Below are 9,998 nucleotides of genomic sequence, written 5' to 3'. Positions count from 1 at the left end.
CGCTCGTCCTCGAGTAGGTAAATGATAAAAAGAGAATTTTTGATGTGGAATGCTACCTAGCATAATTCATAATGTAATTTTCTTTATTATGGCATGAATGTTCAGATCCAAATGATTCAAAATAAAAGTTCATATTGATAGAAGAAATAGTAACACTTCAAGCATACTAATCAAAGTAATCATGTCTTCTCAAAATAGTATGGCAAAAGAAAGTTCATCCCTACAAAATCATATAGTTAGGCTATGCTTCATTTTTGTCACACAAAGATGTTCCCAACTTATATACCCCCGATGACAAGCCAAGCAATTATTTCATACTTAAATAATCTCAAACTTTTTCAACCTTCACGCAATACATAAGCGTGAGCCATGGATATAACACTATGGGTGGAATAGAATATGATGATGGGGATTGTGTGGAGAAGACAAAAAAAAGGAGAAAGTCTCACATTGACGAGGATAATCAACGGGCTATGGAGATGCCCATCAATTGATGTCAACATGAGGAGTAGGGATTGCCATGCAACGGATGCACTAGAGCTATAAATGAATGGTCAACAAAAGAAAACTAGTGGGTGTGCATCCAACTTGCTTGCTCACGAAGACCTAGGGCATTTGAGGAATCCGATCGTAGGAATATACAAGCCAAGTTCTATAATATAAAAATTCCCACTAGTATGAAAAAGACAACTTATGAGACTCACTATATGAAAAACATGGTGCTACTTTGAAGCACAATATATGAGACTCACTACATGGAGAACAAAGTGCTACTTTGAAGCACAAGTATGGAAAAAGAGATAGTAACATTGCCCTTTTTATTTATTTTCCCTTTTTTTCTTTTTTTCTTTTTTTTCTTTTAGTTTTTTCTTGGGCCTTTCTTTTTTTCTTTTTGGCCTTTCTTCTTTTTTTTCTTTCTTTTTTTGCTCTTTGGGCATTGTTCTAATAATGATGATCATCACACTTCTATTGATTACAACATAAAGATTACAACTCAAAACTAGAACAAGATATGACTCTATATGAATGCCTCCGGCGGTGTACCGGGATGGTGCAATGAATCAAGTGTGACATGTATGAAAAATAATGCATGGTGGCTTTGCCACAAATACGATGTCAACTACATGATCATGCAATGGCAATATGACAAAAGTAAAGTATGTCACGATGATGAAGAACGGAACGGTGGAAAGTTGCATGGCAATATATCTCGGAATGGCTATGGAAATGCCATAATAGGTAGGTATGGTGGCTGTTTTGAGGAAGATATAGGGAGGTTTATGTGTGATAGAGCGTATCGTATCACGGGGTTTGGATGCACCGGCGAAGTTTGCACCAACTCTCAAGGTGAGAAAGGGCAATGCACGGTACCGAAGACGCTAGTAAAGGCGGAAAGGTAAAAGTGCATATAATCCATGTACTCAACATTAGTCAAAATAACTCATATACTTATTGAAAAAATTTAGAAGTCATCAAAAACCAAGTACTACGCGCATGCTCCTAGGGTGGGTAGATTGGTAGGAAAAGACCATCGCTCGTCCCCGACCGCCACTCATAAGGATGCACAAGCCAAGTACACTTCATGTTTCAAATTTGTTACACAACTTTAACCATACGTGCATGCTACGGGACTTGCTAACTTCAACACAAGCATTCTTTAAATTCAAAATTACTCAACTAGCATGACTTTAATATCACTACCTCCATATCTCAAAACAATTATCAAGTATCAAATTGATCATAGCATCCAATTCACTTCTTATGATAGTTTTTATTATACCCAACTTGGATGCCTACCATTCTAGGATCAACTTTAAGATCATAGCAAATACCATGCTGTTCTAAAAGACTCTCAAAATAATATAAGTGAAGCATGAGAGACTAGAAATTTTTTCAAAATTAAGACACCACCGTGCTCTAAAAGATATAAGTGAAGCACTAGAGCAAAAACTATCAAGCTCAAAAGATATAAGTGAAGCACATAGAGTATTCTAGCAAATTCTAATCAAATAGGCTTCTCCCAAAAGGTGTGTACAGCAAGGATGATTGTGGTAAACTAAAAAGAAAAGACTAATATAATACACGACGCTCCAAGCAAAACACATATCATGTGGCGAATAAAAATATAGCTCCAAGTAAAGTTACCACTGAACGAAGACGAAAGAGGGGATGCCTTCCCGGGGCATCCCCAAGCTTAGCATTTTAGCTATTCTTGAATATCTTGGGGTGCCTTGGGCATCCCCAAGCTTAGGCTCTTGCCACTCCTTATTCCATAGTCCATAAAAGCTTTACCCAAAACTTAAAACTTCACAACACAAAACTCAACAGGAAATCTTATAAGCTCCGTTAGTGAAAGAAAACAAAACCACCACATAAGGTACTGCAATGAACTCATTCTTTATTTAATTTGGTGTTAAACCTACTGTATTACAACTTTCTTATGGTTCATAGACTAAATTACTAGCCATAGATGCATTGAAATAAGCAAACAACACACGAAAAACAGAATCTGTCAAAAACAGAACAGTCTGTAGCAATCTGTAACTAACGCAAACTTATGGAACTCTAAAAATCCTACCATAATATGAAGTCCTGGACTATTTGTTTATTGAACAGCAGAAGAAAGAATCAACGGAAAAGCACGTTCCTGTGATTTAACAAAATTATATTCGTGCGCGCAAAGTTTCTGTTTTTCAGCAGAATCAAATCAACTATCATCGTAGGTTATCCTATAGGTTCTACTTGGCACAAACACTAATTAAAAGATAAAAACACATCTAACCAGAGGGTATATGCAAGATTTATTACTAAACAGGAGAAAAAACAAAAAAACATAAAGAAAATTGGGTTGCCTCCCAACTAGCGCTATCGTTTAACGCCCCTAGCTAGGCATAAAAGCAAAGATAGATCTAACGAGTGCCATCTTTAGCACTAAATTCATAAGTAGCAAGCATGATAGATTCATAAGGTAATTTGACTTTCTTTCTTGGAAAGTGCTCCATGCCTTTCTTTAATGGAAATTGAAATCTAATATTCCCTTCCTTCATATCAATAATCGCACCAATCGTTCTAAGAAAGGTCTACCAAGAATAATAGGGCAAGAAAGATTGCAATCTATATCAAGAACGATAAAATCTACGGGCACCAAATTTCTATTTGCAATAATAAGAACATCATTGATCCTTCCCATAGGCTTTTTAATGGTGGAATCCGCAAGGTGCAAATTTAAAGAGCAATCATCAAGACCATGGAAACCTAGAATGTCGCATAAAGTTTTCGGAATCGTGGAAACACTAGCACCCAAATCACACAAAGTAAAACACTCATAATCTTTAATTCTAATCTTTATAGTAGGTTCCCACTCATCATTAAGTTTTCTAGGTATAGAAACTTCCAAATTAAGTTTTTCATCATAAGATTGCATTAAGGCATCAACAATATGTTTGGTAAAAGCTTTATTTTGACTATAAGCATGAGGAGAATTAACAACGGATTGCAACAAGGAAATACAACCTTTTAAAGAGCAATTATCATAATCAAATTCCTTGAAATCCGAGATAGAAGGTTCAATATTATTAGAAGTTGAGGATTCTCCAATCTCACTTTTAGCAAATTTAGCATTAAGATCTAAAGACTCTGAATTCTTGGGACACCTTCTTTGCAAAGTTGATTCGTCATCAGTCCCATAATCATTAAAATTCATATTGCAAAACATAGATCTAATCGGAGACGCATCAATAACTTTAAGATCCTCATCATTATTTTCATGGAAACTAGAAGAACACGCTTTTATAAAGCTTTCTTTTTTAGCACGCAATCTAGTGGTTCTTTCCTTACACTCATCAATGGAAATTCTCATTACTTTGAGAGACTCATTGATATCATGCTTAGGATAAGAAGATCCAAGTTTAAGAGAATTAACATCAAGGGAAAGTCTATCAACGTTCCTAGCCAAATCATCAACTTTGAGCAATTTTTCTTCAAGCAAAGCATTAAAATTCTTTTGAGAAATCATAAATTCTTCCACACTATTCTCAAAATCAGAGGACATCTTATTAAAATTACCATAAGAGCTATTGTAGGAATTTCCATAATTATTAGAGGGATTACTAGGGAACGGTCTAGCATTAAAATTTCCTTTATAAGCATTGTTTCCAAAACTATTCCTACCAACAAAATTCACATCCATAGATTCATTATTATTCTCAATCAAGGAAGACAAAGGCATATCATTGGGATCAAGAGGAGTATTTTTAGTAGCAAACATCTTCATAAGTTCATCCATCTTTGCACTCAAAACATTGATTTCTTCTATAGCATGCACTTTTTTACTAGATCTTTTGGTGTGCCATTGAGAATAATTAGCCATAAGATTATCAAGCAATTTTGTAGCATCTCCTAATGTGATTTCCATAAACGTGCCTCCGGCGGCCGAATCTAAGAGATTTCTAGAAGCGAAGTTCAAACCGACATAAAATTTTTGTATGATCATCCATAAATTCAAACCATGAGTAGGGCAATTGCGAAGCATCAATTTCATTCTTTCCCAAGATTGGGCAACATGCTCATGATCAAGTTGTTTAAAATTCATAATATCATTCCTAAGAGTGATGATCTTAGCGGGAGGAAAATACTTGTTCCATGAATCAATACTATTTTTAGGCATAGACGAAAACCAAACTTTAGCACGATCTCTAAGTGAAAACGGAAATAACTTTAATTTGACAATATTGTTATCCGTATCTTTCTTCTTTTGCATATCACACAAATCAACAAAATTGTTTAGATGAGTAGCGGCATCTTCACTAGGAAGGCTGGCGAATTGATCTTTCATAACAAGATTCAGCAAAGCAGTATTGATTTCACAAGACTCAACATCATTAAGAGGAGCAATTGGAGTACTAAGGAAATCATTATTATTGGTATTCGAGAAATCACACAATTTGGTATTATCTTGCGCCATGGCAACAAGTAATCCAACACACAAGCAAATAGAAAAAGGGCAAGCGAAAAAGAAAGGAGGAGATTGGGAAAGAGAGGGCCAATAAAACGGCAAGGGTGAAGTGGGGGAGAGGAAAACGAGAGGAAAATGGCAAATAATGTAAATGCGAGGGAGATGGGTTTGTGATGGGTACTTGGTATGTCTTGACTTGAGCGAAGACCTCCCCGCCAGCGGCGCCAGAAATCCTTCTTGCTACGTCTTGAGCTTGCGTTGGTTTTCCTTGAAGAGGAGAGGGTGATGCAGCAAAGTGTAGTGTAAGTATTTCCCTCAGTTTTGAGAACCAAGGTGTCAATCCAGTAGGAGGCTCCTCAAAAGTCCCACGCACCTACACAAACAAACTGAGAACTCGCAACCAACGCAATAAAGGGGTTGTCAATCCCTTCACGACCACTTACGAAAGTGAGATCTAATAAAGATAGTATGATAAGATAAATATATTTTTGGTATTTAATGATATAGATGCAAATAAAAGTAGATTAAAAGCAAATATGATAAGAGATAGACCCGGGGGCCATAGGTTTCACTAGAGGTTTCTCTCGAGATAGCATAAGTATTACGGTGGGTGAACAAATTACTGTCGAGCAATTGATATAAAAGCGCATAGTTATGAGATTATCTAGGCATGATCATGTATATAGGCATCACGTCCATAACAAGTAGACCGACTCCTGCCTGCATCTACTACTATTACTCCACACATCGACCGACTCCTGCCTGCCTCTATAGTATTAAGTTCATAAGAACAGAGTAACGCATTAAGGAAGATGACATGATGTAGAGGGATAAGCATATGCAATATGATATAAACCCCATCTTGTTATCCTCGATGGAAACAATACAATACGTGCCTTGCAACCCTTTCTGTCACTGGGTAAGGACACCGCAAGATTAAACGCAACGCTAAGCACTTCTCCCATTGCAAGAAAGACCAATCTAGTAGGCCAAACCAAACTGATAATTCGAAGAGACTTGCAAAGATAACTCAATCATACATAATAGAATTCAGAGAAGATTCAAATATTATTCATAGATAAACTTGATCATAAACCCACAATTCATTGGATCTCGACAAACACACCGTAAAAAGAGTTCACATTGAATAGATCTCCACAAGAGAGGGTGAGAACATTGTATTGAGATCCAAAAAGAGAGAATAAGCCATCTAGGTAATAACTATGAACCCGTAGGTCCGCGGTAAACTACTCACAACTCATTGGAGGGGCAAGGATGTTGATGTAGAAGCCCTCCGTGGTCGATTCCCCCTCCGGCAGAGTGCCGGCGAAGTCTCCAAGATGAGATCTCGCGGATACAAAAGGTTACGGCGGTGGAAATTGTGTTTCGTGGTGCTCCTGGATGTTTTCGGGGTATGTAGGTATATATAGGAGGAATAAGTATGTCGGTGGCTGCCCGAGGGGCCCACGAGACAGGGGGCGCACCCTACTGGGGGGCCCTATCTCGTGGGCCCCTCGGAAGCTTATTGACTTGCACTCCAAGCTCTCCGAATCATGTTCATTCCAATAATCACGCTCCCGAAGGTTTCATTCCGTTTGGACTCCGTTTGATATTCCTTTTCTTCGAGATACTGAAATAGGCAAAAAAAACCAGCAATATGGGCTGGGCCTCCGGTTAGTAGGTCAGTCCCAAAAATGATATATATGTGTAAAATAAAGCCCATAAACATCCAATAGGGGTAATATAATAGCATGGAACAATAAAAAATTATAGATGCGTTGGAGACGTATCACCCCCTTGCCCCCATATATAAAAGAGGAGGGGAGGAGGCCGCCGGCCCTAGGGGGCGCGCCATGGGGAGGAGAAACCGACTAGGACTCCTAGCCCAAGTCGTCTCCCCTTCCTTCCTTTCGGAGGGGGAAAAGGAAAGGAGAGGGAGAGGGAGAAGGAAAGGGGGGCCGCGCCCCCTTCCCCCTGTCCAATTTGGACAGCCCATGGGGGGGCACCCCTTGCGGGCTCCCCTCTCTTTCCCCTATGGCCCATGTAGACCCATTACTTTCCCGGGGGGAGGGGGGGTTCCGGTAACCCCACAATACTCCGAAAATATCCGAAATGCTCTGAAACCATTCTGGTGTCCAAATACTATCGCCCAATATATCAATCTTTACCTCTCGACCATTTTGAGACTCCACATCATGTCTGTAATCTCATCCGGGACTCTGAACAATCTTTGATCACAAAAAAAACATAACTCATAATACAAATCGTCATCGAATGTTAAGTGTGCGGACCCTACGGGTTCGAGAACTATGTAGACATGACCGAGACATATCTCCGGTCAATAACCAACATCGGAACCTGGATGCTCTGGTTCCTACATATTCTACGATGATCTTTATCGGTCAATCCGCAATGACAACATACGTCATTCCCTTTGTCATCGGTATGTTACTTGCCCGAGATTCGATCGTCGGTATCTTCATACCTAGTTAAATCTCGTTACCGGCAAGTCTCTTTACTCGTCCCGTAATGCATCATCCCGCAACTAACACATTAGTCACATTGCTTGCAAGGCTTATCATGATGTGCATTATCGAGAGGGCCCAGAGATACCTCTCCGATACTTGGAGTGACAAATCCTAATCTCGATCTATGCCAACCCAACAAACACCTTCGAAGACACCTGTAGAGCATATTTATAATCAACCAGTTACGTTGTGACGTTTCATAGCACACAAGGTGTTCCTCCGGTACTCGGTAGTTGCATAATCTCATAGTCAAAGGAATATGTGTAAGTCATGAAGAAAGCAATAGCAATAAAACTTAACGATCATTATGCTAAGCTAACGGATGGGTCTTGTCCATCACATCATTCTCCTAATGATGTGATCCCTTTCATCAAATGACAACACATGTCTGTGGTCAGGAAACTTAAACATCTTTGATTGACGAGCTAGTCAAGTAGAGTCATACTAGGGACACTTTGTTTTGTCTATGTATTCACACATGTATCAAGTTTTTGGTTAATACAATTCTAGCATGAATAATAAACATTTATCATGATATAAGGAAATATAAACAACAACTTTATTATTGCCTCTAGGGCATATTTCCTTCAGTCTCCCACTTGCACTAGAGTCAATAATCTAGATTACATTGTGATGATTCTAACACCCATGGAGTCTTGGTGCTGATCATGTTTTGCTCGAGGAAGAGGCTTAGTTAACGGGTCTGCAACATTCAGATCCATATGTATTTTACAAATCTCTATGTCTCCCTCCTTGACTTGATCGTGGATGGAATTGAAGCGTCTCTTGATGTGTTTGGTTCTCTTGTGAAATCTGGATTCCTTCGCTAAGGCAATTGCTCCAATATTGTCACAAAATATTTTCATTGGACCTGATGCACTAGGTATTACACCTAGATCGGATATGAACTCCTTCATACAGACTCCTTCATTTGCTCACTACTAGGAAAATGGCTATAGATGGGATTGACACTAATGGCGCACCAGAAAGATGGTGCGCCATTGGTATATACTAATGGCGCACCACAATCTGATGCGCCATTAGAGTTTAAACAACTAATGGCGCACCATGCTACGGGTGCGCCATTAGTATCAATTTTTTTTAACTAGTGCGCCTGTCCAAACATACTAATGGCGCATCCCGGCAAAGTGCGCCATTAGTAGTTGTAACTACTAATGGCACACTAGGCAGCAGGTGCGCCATTAGTATAGAAACTTTTTTTTTGAACTAGTGCGCCTATCCAAACATACTAATGGCGCATCCTGCCTAAGTGCGCCATTAGTAGTTGTAACTACTAATGGCGCACCTGGCAGTGGGTGCGCTATTAGTATAGTTTTTTTTGAACTAGTGCGCCTATCCAAACATACTAATGGCGTATCCTGCCCAAGTGCGCCATTAGTAGTTGTAAGTACTAATGGCGCACCATGCAAGAGGTGCGCCATTAGTAAGTGGGCAGCAACAAGATATTTGGGACAGCCTCTCCTACCCACACACTCACTTTCTCCCCACTTCATTCTCTCCACCTCCTCCTTGTCTCGGGTGCCTCCTCTTTTTCACCTCATTTCCACCATAGATTCATTCAAATTAAGTGGTTAAATTACCTTGTTTTAATAGGTAAGTAAGGGGGGAAGCTATATTTAGGTTGTTCTCCTTACAACAATGTGCACATGCACTTTTTACGGCCTAGCTAGATCTATGTATGTTCGTGGTGTTGCATATGTTTGTGGTGTTGCATATGTGTTTGTGTTTGGAGGTGTACCGGTATTTGATATGCGATAGTTGCCAATATTTTGCCGGAATGTTGATTCATTTCCGTTTCGGCGAGAATTTTGGCATTAAGCATTCTTTTTGGTCCTATTTTTAGGGAAGGTCATGCCAAATTTTTGTTTGGTTCTAAAATATCGTTTTGCTCCAGCCCGCAGGCGACCATGGTCCGCACGATGACCGAAGGCATCGTGAATAGGTTTTTGAGGTCCGCGAAGGCCGAGATGCTTCAAAAGAACGAGACGGAGATAAGATGTCCGTGTCGAAGATGCAAGCTGAAGAGCCTTATTGCGGACCCGGATTCCGGGCAGGTGCGGGACCACCTGCTGTTGCGTGGTTTCATGGATGGCTATCGGTGGCAAGGTGATGAAGATGACTACGAAGTCGTCCATGCGGGCCGGGCAAGAAATGAGGAAGGGCAGCAAGACAACCACCGCGGCTCGGGCGGGCGAGAAGACGAAGAATCCCCAGGAGATGATCACGACTGTGATGCTGTACACAGTCATCATGTAGAAGATGCAGGACATGATGATGAGGAAGATGCCAGAGCAGGCGACGGGCATGATCATGAAGATGATGATGCCGGCGGAGCAGACGACGCTGGACCATCGATGGGCTGGGTGCAGGACCCTCATATTCAAGAGCTGCTTCTCAAGCAGACGGATAACGCAAGAGCTGCCGCCCGAGAGAAAGCCAAGATGGATCAACTTGAGTTAGACGCGGTTACTCCATTGTATGAAGGATGCAGGCCC

This window comes from Triticum dicoccoides, chromosome 7B (genome assembly GCF_002162155.2).
Source record: "Triticum dicoccoides isolate Atlit2015 ecotype Zavitan chromosome 7B, WEW_v2.0, whole genome shotgun sequence".
Classification (NCBI taxonomy): domain Eukaryota; kingdom Viridiplantae; phylum Streptophyta; class Magnoliopsida; order Poales; family Poaceae; genus Triticum; species Triticum dicoccoides.
This window is presented reverse-complemented; position numbering follows the sequence as displayed.